This window comes from Amblyomma mixtum, chromosome 7, assembly GCF_055824585.1.
Source record: "Amblyomma mixtum isolate Tamu chromosome 7, ASM5582458v1, whole genome shotgun sequence".
In the NCBI taxonomy this organism is placed as follows: domain Eukaryota; kingdom Metazoa; phylum Arthropoda; class Arachnida; order Ixodida; family Ixodidae; genus Amblyomma; species Amblyomma mixtum.
The window spans coordinates 123,355,845-123,381,780 of NC_143018.1; the positions used below are offsets into that span (position 1 = coordinate 123,355,845).

Genomic DNA, 25,936 nt, shown 5'->3' on the forward strand with positions numbered 1-25,936 from the left:
GCCTTCGAATCACGAACACGGCCCGCACTGACGTCGCCATCCCTTCGCCCCGCCAATAACACAGGGCGACTGCACACCAGTACTCCTTTTTACAGCGCTGTATACAAACAGCTAGTGTTTGTGCGCGTGAGGTAAAACGAGAGCTACGCTTTTGTTTTATTAATCCTATTTGTGTACCGGTTGTTCCTTTGCTTGTTTATGCAGCGCGACAACTTTGTAGAAACCGCTGATGTGATCGCGCGCCTCGGAAAAATTCGGTAGCCGGATTGCTGACATCGCGTAGGACCGACGCTTCTAATTGTCCCTGCTTTGTCCGATGTGATATTTAATTTTAATCGCCTAATCCTGAGGTACGTTCGATGGTGAAATAAAACGTCCTGATTCCTAATCCGCAAGCGACAACGGTGACTGCTGCTGGCTGCCCAAGAGCGCGGCAGTCTGGGTCCGACCAGAGCTTTCCGTTCATTGTATGTGCATCCAGCACTGTGAAAATAATCGATATTAGGTCACCGTTGTGAAAAATACATTTGTTGGCCATTTGCATTCCCCAAAACTCGTAAATTCGCGTTCGACGGTTGCGGAAATTGCACACACGAAACCTGCGGAATCGTTAGGCCTATCGCGGAAAGGGGTCGTCGTCACTGGCAGAGCGAGAGTAGCTCTATTCAGGCATGTACATTATATTTAGTTGCTCATGACCAAAAAAAAAAGTTCGCACTAAGAACGAGAATAAAAAATAAAACTTTATTTACAGCGGAGCACGGCTGCTCAGACTACACACTCGCCTTGCCGGACCAAGTGTAGTGTGTTCGCCAAACTCACTGCTGGGCAAGTGCGTTTTGGTACGAGGCTTTTGTCGCAAGCTTTCTGGCACGGGATTTTTGACACACGAGGTTTATGTAACACGGGACATACACTGCAAGGGCGTTTGTCACGCAGGGCTAACAAGGCAGAGCTTTGGAAACGGGTGTTCTGCACTCGAATCAATCATCCTATATCAGCAAGAGGTATGTTACAATTTCCAATTAGCGGCTTGGAAGACGTCCTTTTAGTGCGAGTGTAAAGCGTGTCATAAGAATGATGGGGATGCGCAATTGTTCTCAGTGCACCACCTAGTATACCTGCCCCGAGAATAGGCCACGCCGCCACAGTGAAGGCGCTTTAGCTCTGCAGGGTACGTAACCGGCTTTTGGAGTCTTGCAGATTCACTAAGAAGGTTTTGTATGATGTTTTATTATCCTCCTTTATAAACAACGCAGCCAGCCCTGCCTGAAACAGGAAAGCAGAAGTAGAGTCGTGATTAGCATTAGATTAGCACCAGTGACGTTTTTATCTCGCAACGATCCCCGCAGGGAGGCGTCTGCAGCATGCAGACGTTGGTGAGTGGCGACACCACGGGGTTAACCCGAGCATCCGCAGGGACATCCCCGCAGGGGGATGATGGTGAACAATGCGTCACCACGGACCCGAGCATCCGCGCTTAGCCGTGCGTGGCATCGCCGTGTCCGGGGAAAAGGGGATTCTGGTGGTTGAGCCGATGGCGAGCGTTTGGACCTTTAAGGCCCCTCGGCGGAGGCAACACACCACTTTTGCCCCAGCTTCCTGAAGACGGCACCTCCGGCCTGACCCGACCGGGGGAAATCGGCAGTCGCCTTTTCCTATCCTCCCCTCTATCTTTCACTTTCCTATCTCTTTCTTACAACTCTCCTGTCTCCTCCTCTTTTCTTCGTTTTTTCCTCTTTTTCCTGGCGGCGAGGGTTAACCGCGTGTGACCAACTACCCTGAGTTGAGTCATATTAAGTTATAGTTAAGGTGTACAGCTGGCACGGGCAGGACTTTCTTTCAAGTTCCTGTCGCGTCCCCTTGTTGGACTCCATGGTGGGTGGCTGGCACCATGACCGAAGAAGCTACATTTTTTATGGCTCCCTCCCTTTCCAAACCTGATAGCTCTCTCAAAAGAGGGCGGAACGAGGGAACAGAATTTCTCGCGAAAAAGAAACCGTCATTCACAAAGTTTCACGTAATACACAGCAACTGTGAAGAAAAACAAGCACGAATCATATCCCCATTTCTTGTCACCAAATGCTTAACAGATACCTTAGGGCCTGGCTACAAGGTATCAAAAATGGCCATTGGCGACCTACTCCTCGAACTGCATGAGAGCATGCAATGCTCAAAACTCTCAAACATCGATTCCATAGGGGACATCTCTGTCTCCGTAACTCCCCACCGATCCCTCAACACAGTCAAAGGCGTGATCTCAGAGGCTGACTTTATCCACCTAACAGAAACAGAAATGCTTCAAGGACTATCCGAACAAAATGTAAGTGATGTCCACAGGATCAAAATCCGCAAAGATAACAAGGAAATAGACACCAAACACATGGTGCTCACATTTAACACCAGCAGCTTGCCCGAAACAATAGATGTCGGATACTTGAAAGTTAACGTCAGGCACTACATACCTAATCCCCGTCGCTGTTTCAATTGCCAGAAGTTTGGCCATGGCTCACAGAGCTGCCGCGGCCGCAAAACCTGCGCGAAATGCGCTTCAAAGGATCACCAGTCTGAGGAATGCGACGCAGCACTACGTTGCGCGAACTGTGAAGGAGCCCACGCTGCATACTCCAGGGCGTGTCCGTCCTGGAAAAAGGAGAAAGAAGTTATTACAATAAAGACCAAAGAAAACATTTCATTCAAAGAAGCGAGGAGGCGTTTTGCTCTTACCAATTCATTCTCCTTCACAGGAAAACCCAACTTCGCTGATGTGGTGCGCGGGGGCGTAGCGCTCCGGCACTTGCCGAGGCCAGTTCCACTGCGCCTGTAGCAGGGCCACCCACGCCCCAGGGAAGGACAGCGAAAGCTGCTCTGCCAACTCCAAGCCAGGGAGTGCCGGCCCATGGGTCAGCATCCCGCAGGACTTCCCCCCGTCGGGAGAGGCCTGACACCAACACATCCGCGGCTTCCCCGCGGTCTTCCAGCACCTCCAGTGAGGTGATGGAGGTAACTCCCGATCCGCCCGCTTTGCAGCGCCGGAATCGCTCTCTTAAGCGAAGAAAAGATAGGACCCCGATAACGGGCCCAGAAGACAAGTAAATCTCTTCAGTTCTCATCCAAAAACATAAACATGACTTTCCTACTTCGATGGAACTGTAGAGGATTGCTTAGGAATTACAATGACATAACACATTTTCTTGGGTCAGTGCTTCCTGTAGCTTTGTGTCTTCAGGAAACCAAACTCGGTCCACAACATACAAATATCCTGAGACATTATAAAACATTCCCACGCGATCGCGAGCATGCCAACAGACTCTCAGGAGGCGTCGCAATTGTCAGTCAGAGCGGTGTCCCTGCAAAAGAATCAATCAACACAAATCTGGAAGCGGTTGCGGTTAGCGTCGTTAGCTACAAAACCATAACGATATGTTCTGTATATCTTCCCCCGCACATGATATTAACAATACAAGATTTAGAAGGCCTGATAAATGAACTACCAAAGCCATTCCTGGTAGTTGGTGATTTCAACGCTCACTCACCGTTCTGGGGAAGCGAAGGCTGTGACTCGAGGGGCCAAATAATAGAAGATTTTATTCGCTGAAATAATATGTCTTTTAAATACAGGAAAAGCGACATATTGTTGCCCAAGCTCGGGAGGGATGAGCTCCCTCGATCTAGCTTTCTCATCGCCATGTGTTTTTAACGATTTTAAATGGGATGTAATTGACAACCCATATGGCAGTGATCACCTTCCAGTACGAATTAGTTTAACATCTGCACCACAAATCACCTCAACTAAACCGCGACGTTGGAAGATTCATCTCGCTGACTGGTAACTTTTTAGAGCTAACTCCAATTTAGAAGATATAGTTTTAGAAAACCTCACCATCGATAAGATAAACGAAAAGTTCACAGATTGTATAATAAGTGCCGCACTCACTGCTATTCCTCAGTCGTCAGGAGTGGTGCGACCGAAACACAAAGTGTGTTTGACAAAAGACTGCAAAGAAGCAAAAAAACAACAAAATAGAGCATGGGGTAAATTTCGCCGGTACCCAACACAGGACAACTTCGTGAATTTTAAAAAGGCGAGAGCTAAAGCTCGGTACGTTCGTCGCAATGCTGTGAAAGCCTCATGACAGAGATATGTTGCATCCATCAACAGTTCAATTACATCAAAAAAGATGTGGGAACAGGTGCGTAAATTAGACGGCCAATTCTCTCCCATTACAGTACCATTTCTAACAGCCCCTGGAACACAAACAAGTATAGATGAACAGGCTGACATACTAGGACAACATTTCTCTGACATTTGAAGCTCTTCACACTACATAGTCATTCATAAAACACAAGAACACAACTGAAAAGCAGAAACTTCCAACGACTAGCAGTACAAACGAAACATATAATACGATATTTACAATTCAGGAGATCCAAAACGTACTGTCCTCCGGTAAACAGACAGCACCTGGCCCGGATGATGTAGATTATCAAATGCTTGCCCACCTGTCCGAAGCTGCTGTAGCAGCACTTCTGCAATTTTTCAACAAGATATGGGTGTCCGGAAAGATGCCGGAGGATTGGACAAAAGCAATTATCGTACCGTTCTTAAAACCTGGAAAGTCGCCCACCTCTCCTAATAGTTATAGGCCCATAGCTCTTACAAGTTGTGTAGCAAAATCATTTGAAAGTGTGCTCAACGTTAGGCTCATGTTCATTCTTGAATCACGCGAACTCCTTGACATCCACCAGTGCGTATTTAAAAAAGGATGTTCGACAACTGACCATCTCGTTCGCTTAGAAAACACAGTCCGAGAGGCATTCATACATCAACAACACTGTCCGGCAGTCTTCTTTGACATGGAGAAGGCATATGATAGCACATGGAGATATGGGATTCTACGCGACTTGGCAGATCTTGGCATCCGGGGTAGGATGTTGAACTGCCTGAAGGATTTCCTGTTAGACCGGTCTTTTCAGGTGCGCCTGGGTGCAACCCTTTCGCAGAGCTTTGTCCAGAAGAATGGGGTACCGCAGGGCTGTATCCTAAGTACCACACTTTTTGTAGTGAAAATGAATTTTATAGCGAAAATAATTTCCAACTCCATTATGTATTCCGTGTATGTCGACGACCTTCAGATTGCTTGCACGTCCTCCAGCCTGTCAACGTGTGAGAGGCAGGTACAACACACATTAAACAAGCTAGCAATCTGGGCAGACAAAAATGGGTTCAAGTTCTCTCCACAGAAAACAGTGGCTGTTGTTTTCTCGCTTAAAAGAGGCTTGCAGATCGATCCGAACTTAAACCTAAATGGAGCCACACTACCGGTAAAAGAAGAACATAAATGTTTAGGAATAACATTTGATAAAAAACTTACATTTGTGCCGCACATAAACAACTTGAAAGTAAAGGACTCTCGTGCAATGAATATCCTTAAAGTACTCTCAAGGAAACGCTGGGGATCTGACAGAACATGCCTTCTTCATATCTACCGTTCTCTAGGGCGCTCATGTCTAGATTATGGGAGTATAGTGTGCGGCTCGGCAAGGCCTTTATATCTAAAAAGATTAGATCCAGCTCATAATATAGGTGTCCGCCTTTCTTGTGGAGCATACCGAACGTCTCCAGTAATGGGCCTTCATGTTGAAGCAAATGAGCCATCACTAGAAGATATAAGAAAAGCACTTACATGTTCATACATTCTCAGAATAAGGTCGCGACCAAAACACGTGTGTTATTCAATCGTCACTACATGCCCTTCTCGAATAATATTTACAAATAAGCCCCAAGCAACGAGGCCTTTGCTAATGCGGTTTGAGGAGATCTGCCTAGAACTTGACTTATCAGAAACATTACCAAATGTTGCAGAACGTTGCAACGCATTTGGCCCTTGGTACAGTTTTCCGTCGGTCTGTGATATAAATCTTACACAGTTCAACGAGAGACAATCTCCAGCAGAACACATCATACAAGAGTTCCTTACACTACAGGCAAAATACGATAGCTACACGGAGTTCTACACAGACGGATCGAAAACTACAGGTTATGTTGGAAGTGCAGTAGTGGAAGGGAACTGGGAAAAAATAGTAAGGCTTCCTCAGTGTGCATCAGTTTTTACAGCCGAGTGTTATGCTGTGTTTCCCGCTACGGAGAAAATAATGAGCAAGAACATCGAAAACAGTATTATCTACACAGACTCCCTTAGTGTACTGAAAACACTACAGTCCAGAAATGCAGTCATGCCATCAATAGGTACTGTCATACACAACATAACAAGGATCATAACACAAGGGCATAACATAAAATTATGTTGGGTTCCAAGCCATGTTGGAATTGATGGTAACGAGAAAGCGGACGCATGCGCTGCTCAAGCCCACAACAAGGAAATAAAGAAACTAAGCATTCCACATAATGATTGCATGAAGCTAGTTCCGAGCAGACTGAGGAATAAATGGCAGAGCACATGAAATAGTCAGATAAATAATAAACTACACTTAATAAAACCAATATTAGGAGAATGGAAATCATGCACACATCAGGAACGCTTTTTTGAAGTGATTTTATGTCGTTTACGTATTGGACACACACACCTTACCCACAACTTTCTACTAACAAAACAAGACAAACCTACCTGTGAAAAAAGCGGAGATGAACTCACAGTAGCTCATATTTTAATATCATGCATAGAACTTAAAACACTCAGCAACAAGTTTTTTACCCTGTTTTACAACCAACACATCCCTTTTCATCCGTCATTGATTTTAGGTGAAGAAGCTCTTATTGATAAGTCAAGCGTTTTTAACTTTTTAAAAGAAGCCAATGTACTAGAAAAACTCTGAATTCCTACCCCGTGCTTTACAATTTATTGACACACCTCATCCACCTTCTCTGTCGTTAGAAGACGGCTGAGGTCACTATTCCATCGGTTGGGGACCTCGAGATCCTTGCACAGCCAAGGATGGCTGCCGAGGTTGCCGACCCTGTTTAAAGCTTTTACCATAAGTCATTTTAAAACTTTGTCTTATATTTTTACTAGGTTGCATGAATTAACTTTTTAGGCCCTTTACACCGCCGTTCATTTACACTTTTATATAACATCTATATAAAACAACTTTCATACTCTGAGCTTGGCGCATGATAGCCTTAGTCGCTTATGCGCCATTAAACTCAACTCAACTCAACTTATCTCGCAACGACAAAAGCAGCGCACGTGTTCACACAATCGTAACAGGATGCAGAGAACCGTGTAGGACATTTCGAAAAACCTGACATTTATTCTTTATCGTAAGCGTCGCTCACAACGTTTCCCCAATGGAATGTACAAGCTGTGCAGCGCTCGCGTCATGTGCAGCGAGGTAGCTTAGTTTGCGGCTTTTCCTCTACTACAGCTGTGGAATTGCATGAAAATTGGTTACTGTTCCTGAAAACGCTTCCGGCAACCTTCGCAGCTGCAGGACAACCAGCTCTGTCAAAGCGTCCTGCATGCCCATGCACAGTGCGTGGACATCCAGCCTCCGGCATAATCGTCAGATATTCCAGGAGGCGAGGACCCGGTGCAGCTGTGCCGGCTTTACTGAGTCGGACAGAAACGAATACTTGGGACGAAAGATGGTTACCATGTTGAGTCGAGGAAGCGATACCCAGCAGACGTGTGAGGTCAGAAAAATGCTACGCGTTCACATAACGAATAGGATGGCAGAATGGACCATTGAACGGAAAAAGAAAATGAACTGAAAAGGACAGGGGACGCTGCAAGAATGAAGAGCAAGGAGTAGGTGTTGTAATGCCCTGTCTGATGCGTGGTATACTGAAACCTCCAAGTAAGGCAGCGAAGCACCCATGTACGTTTTTCTTTTTTGCGGTGCGTGGCCAGAGGGGCTCGGCATGGTTGCAAATTGTTGTAAGCCTGCAGACCCAGTTATCAGTGCAGTGATTCGTTATGATTGTACAATACCCAACATGATAAGTATGAGCCAATGAAGTTAGCTTTTATACCCGGCGTCAAACGTTTTGTGAAGCCTATATTCGAGTAAACAAGCCACGTGTTGATACAAAAAGTTGAAGATGGCATCACGCCTGCCTGCAGGCAAGTGCTATTTGTTGATCTTGCATCTACGTTAGCGCACCCAGCAGCTTTCCCACTTTCCCCGCTTTTCGGTTCCTGAAGTTTTCCTTTACAAAAGCACTGGCTTCCCTGCGCGACGCCCATTGCAGTGCATGGTCACTTTAGATCATGGGACATTTTGCACCCTGCAAAACTGCGAGATGAATGGAAAGTTTGCGGAAATCTAGCGTTCGGGAAGGCTTGTTTTCAATGAAAAGGCCTCGTTCCTGGAAGTCACTCTCGCATTCTTTGTGGAAACGAACAGAGCCATGTTTCCGCTGATGGAAAAATTTTGAAATGTCGCCATGTGACTTCGAGAGTACTCCTTGGGAGCTGTCGAGAAAGTACAATAGTACAATTTAGGGGTTCGCAGCCGACCTTCTGTAGCAAGGCAGCAGAGGCTAGGCAGGAAATTAAAAGAAAATTGTCCACTTTTGGTTCTGAAAAAAATTTGCGGGTGTCGAGCAATCCTCCGCCGCCTTTGTCCCCAAGTAGAGACGCCTCGCAGCCTTTCTTTTCCCAGTAAGAGCCTTCTTGGTACAGGACCAGTTTTGTCCACGAGACCAGTTTGTCCAGTTTTGTCCATGAGCCGGGAAACACGTGCGCTGATGACGTAAGCTGAGAGAGGTCACCGGATGCACCCATCAGAATAAATTACGGGCCAGCAGCGTAGCAACCGCATTGCGACCCGTCGTCCCGTCACAAGGATCCTCGTTCATCAGCAGTAAATATTGCTTATTCCATATACTCGCGGCATAACTGGGGATTCCCTAAGAGTAATTTTTTTCTTTGTGACTCAGATGTTTCAAAACCAACCCGCGCAAATTTACGAGCATCAGCTCATTGGAGAAAGCATACTCCTGCGGTTAGCGGAGCTTGCTTGTGGACTTCCGCGAAGCCAGTTCGGTAAGGATGGCCGTAGAAGCAACTATGGTTCATTTTCTGAACGTGCAGTGCCTAACTGCTCGTAAATTTCGCCGCGCAGAAAGTCCTACCCTAATGCCGGGAGGGACTGCGGCAAGTCTGCTAGGGCAACTACGCAGGGTGGCTCACGTGGAGCCCATGGTCGCCGTCCTGGTTGGCACCAACGACCGTGCCAGGGTACGCTTGTTTACGGCATTGGCATTTATGCATGCAAACTCATTTCCCTGTTATTTTTTTCTTGCAGGCGCGTACCATGGTCGACGCAAGGCAGCTCGTGGCCACCCTGCGGGAGATTGTGGAGGGGCTGCGCGGGCGCTGTGCCGTGGTTTTTCATCTCACGCTACCACCCGTCGCCCGTGCCGCCCACAGCAGCACCCACTGGCGCATTTTGAAAGTAGTTAACACGTGGATAACTCAACAGAATCACGGTAAGTTAGTTCGTAACGTAGTCTATAAAATATAATGATTGCTTTCATTTCTACGCAGACAATGTGGCGCCAGTGCAGATACATCGCCTCTTCACACTGCGCAAAAATCGCGTGAAATACTGTTTTTACGAAAGGTAAGTAAAGATGGCAGTATTTTCCGCTCAAAATAACGACTGTTATTTCTTTCAGGAGGATAGGAGTGGCCCGGCGGCTGGACTGCGTCCTTTGGAGCGCGTCGGGCATGGACGCAGTCCTGGAGCTTCTGGCGGAAGTGATCGCCTAACGCGAACCGCACAGAATGGCCTTCTCCCAAAGTACGGTAGGCAGCAAGTAGTGAGCTACTTCGAAGACGACGACCTATGGCTTCTTCATGGTGGTAAAAAAGACGGATTTGTGGTGATGATCACCCAAACCTACAACAAAGGGCCGCCTTTTTGTTTTACGTTGAGGTTGTCATCTCTACGAATCGTCTTGTTTATCAGAATCAGAATCAGTCTTTATTTGTTGATAAATTTTGAGAGTACAGCATATTATGCAGAAGGAGGTCCCGAAGTCAGAGAATGTAATGGGACCTCCTGATTAAATACATCTAGTAAAACATTTAACAGCATACGACAGATCAGATAAATATACGAAACAGAATATACACGTATGAAATACAATCAAAGCAGACACATGGGAGAGAAATAAAAGCTATTAAAAAGGACCACCGAAACATATAAAGTTGTACATAACTAAGCAAACTGATGTCATACTGAATTATAATGAAGATCATGAAGCAGTGCAAAATGCATGTAGGACGAAATGAAAACAAATTAATCGGAATTAGGGCTCACTGCTAAGGATGATCTTTTAAAGTGTGCTTTAAAGTTGACAATTGAAGGAGCATTTTTTAGTTCTATCGGTATAGTGTTCCAAACAGCAACTGATGAGAAATGAATTGCCTGTTTCCCGTAATTGGTGCGTACTTTAGGTAGGACAATATTGTTATTGATTGCGAACCGAGTTATGTTGGCGTTTACAAGATAACACTGTGGTACGAGAGGAAGAGAGATTAGATTGTTGACAAGTTTGTACATGAGAATGCCTAGAGAATATCTAACAAGCTGTGATACGGAGAGGATGTTATGATCCTGTAGAATGAAGGCTGCATCAGTGTAATAAGAACTACAGGTAAGTATACGAATGGCTTGATTTTGAATTATCTGCAATCATCTTAGATGAGTAGCATACGTGGTTCCCCAACATACTACACAGTAACTGATGTGTGGGTGTACAAATGCGTAATATAAGGATATTAATGTACTGTTAGAAAAGTACGAACGAGCTTTAATAAGGATTCTCAAACCATATGCCATTTTTTTTCTTTGTACTGGTTATGTGTTTATGAAACTTTAGATTGCTGTCCAAATGCACACCCAGAAATAAGGCGAAATCGCTAGCTTCTATTAGATACTGACCAATTGAGACAGGAGGAATGGAAAGTGACTGCCGTTGATGCGAGCTGAAAACAACGAACTTTGTTTTGCTAGAATTGATGGTCAAACTGTGTTGATTGCACCAAGATAGAAGATTGTCCAGGTCATGATTAAGTTTTGATATGAGATTAGTAAAGCTTGAATCTGAGGTATAAATTGTGGTGTCGTCACCGTATACGAGGGTCATCCCAAAATTAAGGTCTCCAGTTATTTTATAAAATGAAAGAAATGTTTACTTTAAGCAATTTACAAGTCACTTAAAAGGCAGGCCATCCTTCTATATTTCCACATAATTACCGTTGAGGTCTATATATTTTTGCAGATGCTGCGGCAGTTTTTGTATGCCCATGTCTTACCAGCTCGCCGCCATGTGGTTGAGGAAGCGTTTGACCGCATCTTTCACTTCATCATCTTCGGTGAAGCGCCTTCCAGCGAGATGTTCTTTTAGCTTTGGAAACAAGTAGTAGTCTCTTGATGCCAAGTCCGGACCGTAAGGTGGGTGGCTGATGGCGTTACATCCGAAATGTTGCAGGAGAGCAGTGGTTTGGCAGGCAGTGTGGGGGCGAGCGTTGTCGTGGGGAAGACTCACGCCCTTGCTCAGCGTTCCTCTTATGCGATTTTTAATCGCACGTCTGAGTTTCTTAAGGGTCTCACAATATCTGTCCGCGTTTACTGTGCTGCCAGTAGCCATGAAGTCTACCAACATACCCATTTTCGGTCCCAAAACACAGTTGCCATGACTCTACCGACACACTGTGTTCGCTTGAATTTTCGCGGCTTGGGAGAAGAGGAGTGGCGCCACTCACGTGATTCTTGTTTGGTCTGAGGTGTGAAGTAGAATGCCCAGGTTTCGTCACCTGTAACAATGGAATCCAAAAAGGTCTCCATAACGTCGAAGAAATTTGCGGGAGGAGTCAACGCATTGCCGTTGATGGTCGTCTGTGAGCATTCGCGGAACCCATCTTGCGCACACCTTCAGATATTTCAACTTTTCTGTCGAAATCCTATGAATAGTGCTTCTAGAAACGCCAGGAACCAAAATTCAGAGTTCGTCGGGTGTGATCCTCCGATCTTGCCGCATCATTTCTTCGACCTTCGCGACTGTCTCATCAAAAATTAACGGTCTCCGCTCTTTATTCTTCGTCGTGAATTTCAGTGCGACCAGCGGCGAACTCCCTACACCACTTGCGGACGTGTTTAACATCAATGCACGACTCTCCGTGCACTTCCGTCAACTGGCGATGAATTTCGATTGGTTGACCGCCTTTTGCGTTCAAAAATCGAATAACTGTGCGAAGTTCGCACCTGGCGGTAGCGACAAACGGAAGCTCCAATTCAAATGGCTGCCCTGCCAAGACTAACAGTCCCTTTCGCACTGAGTCTTGGCTTGTATGGAAGACGGGGAACAATGAACACAGCAGTGTGGCGAGCAGCCACGCAAACAGTTTCCCTGAGGCCGCAGCCCTCTCGAGACCTTACTTTTGGGATTACCCTCGTAATATGCAATTGGAGGAAGCGAGGCACTTTGGTAATGTGTTAATTTAAATAAAAAATAATAGGGGACCCAGAATAGCACCTTGTGGCACACCTGAGTTTGTAAACGCAACATCAGAGTAGACACCTGAAATAGTGACGGTTTGTGATCTATTTTGCAAGTAATTTTGTAGCAGTAATAACGGGGGGCCGGCGATACCAATTTCTTCCAGCCTAGTGAACAAAATTGGATGATTGATGGTGTCAAAAGCTTTTGACAAGTCTACAAAGACGGCTCCTGCAAATTTCTTTTCATCTATGGCAATTCTTAGTTTGTCTGTAATAGTTATAAGAGCAAGTTCAGTAGTATACCCAGAACGAAAACCAAACTGATGTGGCGATAATATATTAAATTTATCCAAATATTTAACGAGACGATTCGCGATTAGCTTTTCAATTACTTTGTTCAGACACGGAAGTATGCAAACTGGACGATAATTTGTCATTAAAGAATTATCACCCTTCTTAAAGACCGGAATAATCTTTCCGCGCTTCAGTTCATGTGGAAAAATGCCAGATTTAAACATCAGGTTCACAATATGTGATAGGACGCCACTAATTATATGCGCAATCATTTTTATATGAACAGGATGTATGTTATCAAGGCCAGGACTAGTTATTTTCAAATTACGGATTATGTCATTTATTTCCTGTGGTGTGGTAGGAAAGAGAAAAAAAGTGTGGGAGGCGACTAGATACAGAGGGTTGGAGAGCTTCCCTAAGAGACTTGCTGCTCTCATTAAAGAAGCAGTTAAAAGCAGTTGCAATTTTTTTGGGGTTACTGTATTCGATACCGTTATGTTGGATCAAAGGTATTTCTTTGCGCTTATCGTTTCGTCCTTAGAATGAGTTGACTATGTCCCATTTTTTCTGCATATTGTTGCCACACTCGAGAAATCTTTGTTCATAATAATTTCTTTTAGCTGTTTTTAACAAAGCAGACAAGGTATTCTTATATTTCTTATACCGAGCAAAAAGTTTAAGGTTGAAGGGCTGCCTTTTTGTTTTTTTGTACAGATTTTCTTTATTACGCATTGCTTTAAGAAGGCTCTCTGTAAGCCAAGGGTTCTGTGGCGAAGCTAGTTTTTTTTTTACACTTTCTTATTTCTGAGTGGGAATCAAGTAATGAGGTCAGAAGAGATAAAAACTGTGAATAGGCTTGTTGAGGATCCTGCAATGACATAATCGACTGCCAGTCAGCTTCAGCCACTGCAGTCAAGTAATTTTCTTTATCCAAGACAATCTTACTGTATATCGTTCTGCTATCGTTTTGAGTTGTACTGGGAAAGCGCATGAATATAGGGAAATGATATGTGATGTCTATTTCAAGGACGCCAGCTTCTGGAAGGGATAATAAATTTGTCAAAGCATGATCAATGATTGTGTTACTACCCGACGTGGAGCATCGATTTGGAACCGTGATGATGCACTCAAAACCAAAGCTATGGAATGAGCTGCTGTAGTTTATGCTATCAAGAGCAGAATCATCAAGGAGATTGATGTTTATGTCTCCTACTATTACGGCGTTTGCATTTTCAGATGAGAGAATACGTAATTTCTCTTGGAGTGCGGTACAGAAATCGGAAACTGGTGACGACGGTGACCGGTAGATGCAGGCAAAGATTAATTTTCTATTATCGATGTCTAAGAATAATGAATCAAATTCGACCCAGACAGATTAACAGTGAGGTATGTTCAATTCTAACTCATTTCTTCGCTTATAAGTGAATTGATGGGATATATACAAAGCAGCACCACCTTGCTTAGAGAATTGTCTGTGGGAGAATTCTGAGATGTATGTAGGAAACGAGAACAAATTTTTATCATGCTCGCTGAACCAAGTCTCTGAAATTCCAATAATTGAAAATGGGTTAGGGAGCAGAGAAAGTGCGTTGTAAATAGCATCATAGTTTTTTCTAATACTTCTTGCATTTAGATGTATTGCAGAACGAGTGGCATCCGTTAAGAATTTCTTCAGTTCAGTGGATGAAAAATAGGACGACATGGGGGGACAAAGGTAGCCAAGGCTTACTGGCCCAATGTTTTAGACAATTTTTGACAGATCGGACTCGTTGGTGATGCGGTATACCGTACTGTCTGTCGTTTTCCTTGCCTTAATCATGGAGTTGTCCGTCCAGAGGAACTTCCACTTTTTCTCTTTCTTCAGCGACAAAGCCTTAGAGAACAATGCCTTGTTTTCCGCAGTCAGGTGATCATTGACAAAAAGGGACTGTCCTCGGAGGCCCTGACATCAATGTTGAAAAACGTGAGACGAGCTTTCCGCGCTTTGCTGAAAAAATCTGTTTTTTTTTGGTTCTCGAGAAAAAGCGGGCCACAATGTTCTTCTGATCTCTGATTTTTGTTGGAACACGATGAGCCACATCGAGGTCAGCGGGAGTCACAGGGCATCCAATTTTTTCGCTAATGGTTTGTATGATAGTTGCACAATCTTCACCTTGTGTGCAAGGAACGCCTTTAACTTCAACGTTGTTCATTCTTGAATACTGCTCAAGACCTGCAACCTTGCTAGTTAGCGAACTGTTTTAGAGCGCAGCTCTTTGGCGTCCGTTCCTGGGTTTCGCGTCGTCGTCGGCGTTGTCGTCGGCCTCGTAACCAGCTCCGCCCCCCTTTCATCCCCCCAGCGCTAGCAGCGACCGACTGATACCGCTGGATGCCGCTGACGCCGCTAGAGAGTCAAGATAACGTGACTGCATAGAACACCGTCGCCGCCATGCAGAAAGAGGAGGAAAAGGTCCCCCCCCCCCCTGTTCTTGTGTGGCGGATAGGGTGCTCTTCAGTTGCCGACGCGCCGGTTATTTCACGTAGGCCCCGGCACGTCGACGAATACGTGACCACCTTCCCACGGCTAGACCTGGTTCTTAGCGCTGCGGAAGCGAGGGTATCATATTGTTTGTGTCGGCATCGGCGGCGTTGTCCCTGAAACCAACCCCGCAGCTGGGGTTGACTCACTATCGAAAAGGTGAAACAGCTTATTTGCTGCGCTCAAATTTCGCATTAGGAAGTAACGTAATCGTCGGTAATTTTTTAGATTTCAACTCTTCGTTGTCAGCTGCAAGGAGTGCATTCTCGTTGCGCAGCTCCTCTACGTGCTGTGTTAGGGTTGCCACACTGGACTCCAGGCTGTCGATCTGGCTTTTGACTTTTAAAATATCTATTCCTGAGGATTAAAAGTTCAATACTCCTTTGTCAAAAATCTTATCCGCAAGACCTTCAATGTCAACTTCAAGTTTTGATTGTAACTCATCTATCCTTTTGGACAGTTCGGCGCAGTTTGGCATGTTCAATGATCAAAAATAATAAATCAGTAATAAAAACAAATGTACAGTGATTCCAGCAGCAGCGACAGAGACTATATCAGATGAAACAAAGATCGTCTGTCCCAAGAACTAACCTGCAAACGCAGAAAGGTGCTTATAGCTGCTGAACTGTTCGCTGCCGCTGCTCCTGTGATGACCGGCTTTCGGATCCAGGTCCTTTTAAGCAGTCCGGAGTGATGTCAGCGCCGACCAGCGGAAGCACTGTCGCACTATATCCAGGAAATGACGGAAGGTCACCGCCCCTCTTGTTAACGGCAGATATGCTGATATCAGTGGCAAGTGGTCGTGACTACGCAATCCAGGGGAAAGGACCTGCAAACGCAGAAAGGTGCTTATAGCTGCTGAACTGTTCGCTGCCGCTGCTGCTGTGATGACCGGCTTTCGGATCCAGGTCCTTTTGAGTAGTCCGGAGTGATGTCAGCGCCGACCAGCGGAATCACTGTCGCACTATCTCCAGGAAATGACGGAAGGTCACCGCCCCTCTTGTTAACGGCATATATGCTGATATCAGTGGCAAGTGGTCGTGACTACGCAATCCAGGGGAGGGGACCTGCAAACGCAGAAAGGTGCTTATAGCTGCTGAACTGTTCGCTGCCGCTGCTGCTGTGATGACCGGCTTTCGGATCCAGGTCCTTTTAAGCAGTCCGGAGTGATGTCAGCGCCGACCAGCGGGATCACTGTCGCACTATCTCCAGGATATGACGGAAGGTCACCGCCCCTCTTGTTAACGGAATATATGCTGATATCAGTGGCAAGTGGTCGTGACTACGCAATCCAGGGGAGGGGACCTGCAAACGCAGAAAGGTGCTTATAGCTGCTGAACTGTTCGCTGCCGCTGCTGCTGTGATGACCGGCTTTCGGATCCAGGTCCTTTTAAGCAGTCCGGAGTGATGTCAGCGCCGACCAGTGGGATCACTGTCGCACTATCTCCAGGAAATGACGGAAGGTCACCGCCCCTCTTGTTAACTTCATATATGCTGATATCAGTGGCAAGTGGTCGTGACTACGCAATCCAGGGGAGGGGACCTGCAAACGCAGAAAGGTGCTTATAGCTGCTGAACTGTTCGCTGCCGCTGCTGCTGTGATCAGCATAAAAAAGTCATAGGTCGTCGTCTTCGAAGTAGTTTACAACTACTCCTTGCCTACCGTCCTTTTGGGAGAAAGCCAGTCTATGACAGCCCCAAACTATACAACAAAAAGGCTTCCCTATAGCTAGTGAGCTCCATATCCTTAAACAGGCCTATCGTTATGGTGTTCACTCTGCAGGCTTGTCTGCTCCCCTGAACGAAGTTTTTCTATACCGCGGATTCGTTGTGATGACCGCCCCGACCGCCAAAAAAAAGGCCTCCCTATACACCTTTCTATCGTGGTGAGCGCCATCTTCCAAAAACAAGCCTCAAACCAGGGATCAGAAGGCCAGCAGTAGCTCACTGGTATCGAGAGTAACGCGCATCCTAGTGTTCCCCGTTGGCGCTGGACTGCTTCGTCTCGTGTAACTGCTGCAGGCGTGCGTGTGCGTGATCGTTTCCCGCGGTCATAGCAGCTTCCTACGATGTCTGAAAGCTACAAAATTTCTTCCGGACAGCACTGTGCTGTTTACGGATGCACCAGCAACAAAAAAAAAAGAAATGCGGCGAGAAAAGTGCATTGTAGAACTCACGCTCTTCTTCAAGAAGACTGCGGGTGCAACATGTTTTTGTTGCACCGATTTCCCGCGGACCCTGATCTGAGGCAGCGTTGGGTAAATGCTGTCAGCCGGAAAGACTTCATTCCTTCAGAGTCTTCCCGGATATGTTCTCTGCATTTTGTTGATGGGAAGAGAACGGAGGAAAATCCGGAACCCATGCTTCGCCTTGGCTACCAAAGGAAGGTAATACGTGCAACGAGTAGTGCAATAACAATTCGCTGAGCGCTACCAATCTCTTGTTGCAGGTTGTGAAAGGGAGATGACGGATAATTAAATATGATCTGGTTGTGCCCAAAAGGTTTGTTAAGACGAAAGGGTTGAAAATTGTGCGAGTTGGTACGAATTGATACTGGTGTGGCACCACACCAACGTGTGTTCTTGCTTGTAACCTTTGTAACCGTGTTATGACTGTGCATGTAACCATAGGTTTTGGCTACATATTTGTAGTATTTTCAATACATTTTGTCAATTGTTAGTGAGCACTTGTGTTGTTGTCACTATGTCTCTGTCCCTGTCCCTGTGGTGCCACACCAGTGTTAAGACGCGTCGTTGTAGCGCGGCAGTGGTAACAGAATGCTTTTGTTTTCAGCGAGTAAAGAATCTCTTTGCGGGACCTCCCCGATCAGCCCGATCAGTCTCCCCGATCACTCCTCCCCGATCAGCCGCGCTGATATCGGCGAACGGTTCGCCGAGACAAGCACCACCGCAAACGGTAAAAGCCTCCATATCTTGCCGTTTGTTCATTTTTTTTTTGTACCAAAGGTCGCCGTAGTCCTGTGAATTGACAGATCATTACCGCACACTTGCAGCCTGGAATGGACTCAAACTCGTTGAAAATGCTCTGCGATGCCGCCCTAGTAATGGTAAGTGTTATTTTCGTTGTCCTAGAGCAAGTTATGTTGAGGAGTGAAACAGAACTGACGCGCGGCGTTCAGTGCCAGTGGAGGCTTCCACCCGTGTGTGCATCGGGTCGGAACTTTGATGACCATTTGCCTAATGTGGCAGCAATGTAACAGTAGAATGGCGAGGCCTTTCTTTAAAAAATGTCCGGGTTTTTACAGTCTACTTTGCAACACGATCCTATTCCCGCCTGGCTTCGGACTGGAACGGCCTTCCAAATGAAATCGGCGCTATCACCTGTCTATCCACTTTTTTTTAAATTCTATATCGCGCATATTTGCCACAAAGATGTTTACAGCTATTCTGTTTTAGCCATGCAATCAGGCTTTGTTCTCATGCAATAACCCAAACAGGAGGCTTTTTAAAGAATGAATGTGAAATGTAATTACCTCTACTCATATCTTCATAAGGTCAGTGGCACTGATTTTTTAAAACTCTAAACGAACTACATAGATTTTAGTTGCAAACATTGCTGTCTATTTTAAGGAATTTAGTTCAGCTCGATCTCCTCGCAGGCATCAAAGGACGAAATCACAGTTTCAGCCCATCCAGCACAGGAACTGCAGATCAGCGAAACAGTGAGTAACCAGGTGTCGGGACTGACTTTCAAGCCTTTTGGAATGGTTTCACTAGTGCACTTGCATTGACTTGTCCCACGTGTATGCCATTTTGTGTGCTATATATTTGTGGTGATAATGTCAAACTTTTATTTTGAACAAAATAGACAGTGGTGGAGGTCTCTGACAGCATTGGCAGTGAGACAAACTCTTCTGCACAGCCTCAAAGTGCAGTAAGAATGGCAACTGTTGCACTATACTGTCGGCAGCACTGATTTTTTAAACTGCGATTGAACCCAGGTTTTCTGTGTTAATGCTCAGCCGACATTGCTATTTATATTGATCTCTCGTTGCAGGAATCAGAGGCCAATATCACTGTTTGTGCCCAGCCAGCACAGGGTCTGCAGAGCAGTGAAATGGTGAGTAAGCAGGTGGCGGGACTTGCTTGCAGACTTTTTTGCAATGGTTTCAGTGCTGCACTTGCACTGACTTGCATTATGAGCCTGCCACATATGTGTCCTATATATTATTGGTCATAATGTGAAACTTTTTATTTTGGGCAAAAGAGACATCGGTGAAAGCCTCCGGCAACTTCAGGAGTAAGGCAAGCTCTTCTATGCCGCATGCAGATGCAGTAAGTAAACTGTTGCAGTACAGCTTCCTAACAATTTTCCCCGTTAAAATAAGTGGTACATGCCTGTTGTTTTTACAAAATGCTGCAGCTGTGGTGATATTTAATGTCTCTTTAGCTTGTACATTGCAATAAAATACTGTTCCATTTCAAATCATGCAGGCAGCATAGGTTACTACACATGGTACCTTAGAAGGAGACTACCAGATGCATGCTTCAGATTTTGCAAGTGGAATGCAGAGTCACTGCAGCATTTCCACACTCTTTACTAACCACACACAGTCAAGGCTGTTCAAACAAAGCTTACATTCTTCATTTTTTACTTTACTAGTGATTATAGGTGGCACTGCCACCCATAGGTCAACTTAAACAACTATGTGATGATTCAATCTTGGAGCTTGACGTCCTGTTCCAGGCTACGCGAAAACCTGTGCTGTCTAGCCAGAATTCACAGTAGTCTAGGTGGTAGCATGTCGACATGGCGAGTGGAACACTGGTTGTGTTGAACATTTTGCAGTCGTTTCGCACTTCTTGTTACTAAGCTATGCTGTGGAGTTGTGTACGCAGAGGGCAAGTCTGTAGCCATATTCAAACATAAGAAAACACTAATCAATCTGCAGCCGCAAGCCGGTGCTTTATTTCAGATTTCATGAGTAACCAATTTAACGACGATGTAATGAAGCACTCTGATATTGTTTGGGGGCGACTCAATAATTTACTGAAATCAAAAGAGAAGACTGTAGTAGATGAAATAGTCACAGACGGCACTCACTTGTGCGGTTCTCAACTAGCAGATGCTTTCAACGATTTCTTCGTGTCCATTGCAGACAGCACGCAACCAAACTATTACCTCAACAGCTTGAGTCAAAAGGTCAGCGAAACCGCGTTTTTAACCCCTGTTACAACTAACGAAGTTCTTTCGGTCTTACAGTCGCTTAAAAATAGTAAAAGTAAGGACATAGACGACCTCCAAATACTTCCAGCGAAGTATACATCCCACATACTTGCTCCAGTATTAGAACACATAATAAACTTGGCATTTTCCTCTGAAACTTTCCCGAAAAAGCTACAGATTGCCAAGATTACCATCATTTTTAAAAAAGGAGACGCTAATAATTTCTCCCACTACCGACCTATATCGATCTTGCCAGTTTTATCGAAATGCTTTGAAAAGCTTTTACAAAGCACATTACAAGCTTTATTAACAAACACAAAGTCATATCACCTTCCCAGTTTGATTTTGTCAAAGGAAAATAAACGGCAACAGCGTTATTAATCATGAAGAAAATTATATTAGAGTCATTTGAAGAAAGAGAACTAACTCTCGGTGTTTTCGTGGATTTTTCCAAAGCATTCGACTCCATAAATCACCAAATATTATTTCATAAACTTGAGCACTATGGATTTCGCGACACATTCCTTCAGCTTTTAATAACATATTTAGAGCACCGCCAGCAACGGGTTGTAATTAACAATTCTGCATCGCACTTTAGATCCATTCATTCTGGCTTGCCGCAAGGCAGTATTCTTGGACCTACACTGTATAACATCTACCTTAACGACATTGTGAACATTGACAAAAGCGCCAAATGTATATTGTATGCAGACGACGTCAGCATATATTTTATAGCTAAAACACTTAGTGACTTGACATTAAACGCTAATGAAACTCTGCGCAAACTGGTGAAATGGAGTACTGGACCTTTATTGAAAATAATGCCACCAAAACTAAAGCTGCACTTTTTAGACCTAAGAACAAACCACTAGAACATTTACCTGCACTAACGCTTGGTTCTCAAAACACTGAAATAGCGCCGTCAGTAAAGTGTCAAGGTGTGACACTGCAGTGCAATTTTTCATGGGACATAGACATCGACAATCTGGTTAAGAAACTTGCAAAATGCACAGGCATGTTATACAAAGTCCGCTCTTTACTACCTCTGAGTGTCAGACTGTTAGTTAATAATGCACTATTTCTATCTAACCTTTCATATTGTCATCTGGTGTGGGGTACAACAACATGGTCAAATACATATAGGCTACAGAAAATACAGAAAAAGGCCATTCGTATCATTGCAAATGCCCCGTTTACTGCTCACACTCAACCTCTTTTCGCATCATTAAAAGTAACTCCTATTAACGACCTATATAATCTATTGCTAAGTAAACGATATGAAAGAAAACGGAAAAATCAAGACGCATTCTTTGATATCACAGCTAACTTACGGCCCAAAGCTAATTACTACCCAACGCGTAACAATGACGTCTGGTATGTGCCATCCTTCTGTACTAATTATGGTCGTCAAATGCTGCGACATATAATTCCAATTCTTCTTAATCGGCGCAATGAGCCCTGAGGACCTAACGGTACGGTTTTTTTCTTACTGCAAGTTTTTTCCTCCTTTATCCCGTTTTCTTTTGTGATTGTTATCCTTAGTTCATTTTTAGTGTCTTTGAGCGTTGCGTGTTAATCTTGTCGACTTCAACTATAAAATATCAAGAGGGTGTTCACTAATCTTTATTGAATGATATTTACCTATGCACTGTAGTCTTTTTTTATTGTTCTGTCCGTGTTCTGTTGCTGCCGGTTTTTATGTACGGGGGTGCGCCCCTCTGTCAAGCCAGTCATAGGCTTTTTGGGTGTACCCCCTAACATCCCTGATGTTTAAATAAAGGTATTTGTATTTGTATTTGTAACACAAGTAGCACCTGCACACTCTGGCATGGATGATGACACAGACTACAGCCACCATTACAGAGATGTGGTAAGTTGGTTCAGGAACACACGCTTCTCCTTTGTGTTGAATATGGCAGTGTACACTTGTCTTCCCATGAATGCAGTTCACAAAACAACATGCCAACACATTCACTGCTCTTGAAATTCAAGACACCACAGGCTGTGAATATCACGTATTCGGCCATAAGGAAAGCTATTAGCTCATTCATGCAACAGATTGATAATTGATGTTCATAGCATTGCTCAGAAATTGGCAGGCAGCATTAACACACAGAGAAAGAGCATGCTGGCTACATTAGGCAAAACAACTTCTTACTGATGCTCTGGTTAAGGGTTGAATGAGCTTTCTGACCGTCTACCATAGGCACAGCAGAGCGAAATAGAACTTGACACATTAGTGTGGCGTAAGAGTGTGTACCACCTTTGCAGCTTGATTATCTAAAACAAGGGCACAGAATTGAAAAAGAGACATGCATATTGCTCGAGGTAACATCTTTGCTGACTGATTCAAAAGAGGCTCTGTCATGCGTCATCTTAAAAAAGTGTTTATCGATGGCAGCGTCTTAAATGTAGAAGTTCATTCCATGTAACTGGACTATTTTTGTATGAAACTATTTGTATTTGCCAAAGCTACTGTTGGGGAAAGTTGGCAAGGCACAGGAATGTGAACCTAGCCCTGTTTTGGCTGTGTTGTCATGTTAGTGGTCTATAAGCACGAGCTATTATATAACACCTGTTATGTGTTTTGGCCAAGTTACTACAGTAGCTTGTCAAACTTCAGAATGTTGCTTTTTTAACGAAAGGTGCATGTTTTGTGTCAGGCAACGCAAACACCAGCTGTCACAAACTCCGACCTATGCCCCAGGGTAGGCATTGTGAGTGTGTTCTACATAGGTGATTACGAAAGTTGTGGTAATAAGCAACAATTAACCGAGCATATATGATGCTCCTGCTGCATGCATATTTTCAGCATGGAAGGTGAGTCTCAAATTCTACTGAAATTATGCCTTCTTCACTTCTGGAATACACAGGCTTGGCTGAGTGATTACTTGCAAACCGATTTGAATTGCCGAGTGTTCTGAAATCTGTATTTTTGTAATTCAAAGCAGATGCTTATGTATTTTTATTGTTTTGATGCACTGCTTCTGTTTTCTTGTAGGTGTCAACAGGCAGTGATGCTTCATCAAACCACCGAGCACATGAAGACCACCCATACGCACAAATGGCTACACATGAGGTTCTGAGAAGCTCGTTTCTTCAGACATTATCAAAAGATGACATTGTTCTCTATACAGGTTTACCTTGTCCAGCTTTCAGTAGGCTGACTAAAGTCAGTAGTGCACTGAAAAATAAGCCAACTTTACTGTCATGAGAGGATCAACTTCTTATGTGCCTTATGAGGCTTCGCCTCGGTCTTTTATACGGCCACTTAGCACGTATTTTTCAAGTGTCAGTTTTAAGTGTCGGAAACTATATTAAATATATGTTGCAGCTACTTAGCCAAATAATGAAGAGGGCAGTTGTTTGGCTCCGCAAGAAGGCAATCAGGAACAGCATGCCAGCATCATTTATCAGCAATAGCTACGGCAACACAACTTGCATACTGGACTGCACTGAAGTTTCTCTGCAGCGTTCTAGAAAGCTCAGGGCGAGAGCACAAACTAACAGCAGCTACAAAGCACGGAACACAGTCAAGTTTCTTGTCGCCATAGCTCCTAATGGGTTCATTATGTTTGTCTCAAAAGCTTATGGTGGGCGTGCTTCGGACAAATATATAACAATGGACAGCCATATTGGGGACTACCTTGTGCCCGGAGATGAAATCATGGCGGACCGGGGGTTCACCCTTGATGAGGAACTTGAAGTTCAGGGGATTCGCCTCAACACACCGGTCTTCACAAAAGGTACGCATTCAGAAGTTGCTTGAACGTATGACTCAGACACTTTAAATGACTTCGCAGGGCGGAAGCAGCTGACAGAAAAGGAAGTCACCAAGTCACGACGCATTGCCTCTGTGCTTATCCGTGTCGAACGTGCAATTAACCGCATAAAAACATACCGGATGCTGAAGCAAGCCCTCCCCATCACCTCAAAGAAGATGATCAGTGACATAATTGTTGTGTGTGCAGGGCTCTGCAATATGAAAGGACATCTCACAAAGCCCCAAAATGAAGCCCTCTAGGCAGAGGTGTTCCTTGAAGCAGGACCCACTCGAGCAGATGCAAAGTTGGAGCTCTGGTTGGCACTCAACCCTTCTGAGGAGCCTCTGAACGGGCTCCTTCCTGCACTGACGCCAAAAAGGGCCTCCCAGTCATCCATCACTAAATGAATATGACATTAGCATGCCCAGCGCCTCCTCTATTTTTACAATGCCAGCCGCATCGCCCGCTTCGCAATGGGAGCCGTCGGTACACCTCACTTCCGATAGTTGCCGCGGTGCGGCGCTAGCCAGATGGTAGCACTGCTTGCGTCATGCTTGCATATGGGCGCGAGGTGGTGATAGCGCTGTCCTACTACTACTCCTGGCGTCTGGCAGATTCTTGCTTCCTACCCCTTCTTGTGTAGCTCTCGCTGAAGCCGCGGCGCGGCGCTTTTTCCAACGACAATCGGCTGAAGGGAGCGGCGGCTTTGCTTGCCGTTTGCAGAGGTGGACTGCGGCGTTCGCTCCGCTTATCACTCGCGGATGGCAGCTGGCATACTTGATGCGCTGTTTGAGGTGTTTGCGCCACTTATTGCTCTTCCTTAGTAGACGAGTAGAGTGTTATAAGTTTTAAGGTTCGTTCGGTTCGTGGCACCATAGTTAACGAAAATTGTTTTGCGCGGGTAAATGGTGTTGTCCTCGACGCTGACGAGGTGTCCTCGTAGCAGCAGTAAAATGGCACCGGTTAATTATGTTCAGTACGGCTGCTGCTTTTAGTTTTTTTGTGAAGTGTGGGAGATTTTATGCTCGTTGATGTGAAGCTGAGGAACTTCGCTGCACAGACAGTACAAAAGAATGGGTCGTTTACGTGCATTTATTCACATATATTTCCAGCAATTTAGAGTAATAGTATATAAAATATACGCCGGATATTTCCTATTGAAGTTCATTTTTCGCTTCTCAAAACAATCGTAGCTGCAGGCTGCCAAGGATAGAGAATACTCTTTATCTAGTTGATGTAATTATGACCGCTTATTCTCACAAAAGTGCAGCTACGACTTGAAAGCTATTGCTACCTGGTAGTTTCGAAAAATGCCTTCGCGGGAAGATTTACCATGTCTTCTTCATTTCATTCTCCCATTTTCCTTACAGAACATGATTGAATCCACAGCCAAACCAGCGTAACTTATTGCTAAATACATTTACCATCTGATTTCATATTTTCGTCAAGCAGTTGCAGTGCCTCTTTCGGTATGTTTCCGCGCTGTAGCATAGCTTAAAGACCGACATGATTCGACCAAGCCACCACAGCCTTTCGTCGCGATGCCAACGCCGCTGCACCGCACACTCTGTGACTCCTTTCGAAACATGCGCTCCACAATGACCAGCGCCACGGCGAGCAGCGCGCTCAATGACGCGTCCATACCTGACAGGCAGCATGATGATCATGCGAGATGCAGAGCGCCGCCTCACGAAGGAAG

At 45.0% G+C, this 25,936-nt stretch overlaps 1 pseudogene; it reads left to right on the forward strand.

Moving 5' to 3' along the window:
• The first annotated feature begins 9,164 nt into the window (after positions 1 to 9,164).
• Positions 9,165 to 25,618, forward strand: LOC149337383 (uncharacterized; annotated as a pseudogene).
• Positions 25,619 to 25,936: the final 318 nt, after the last annotated feature.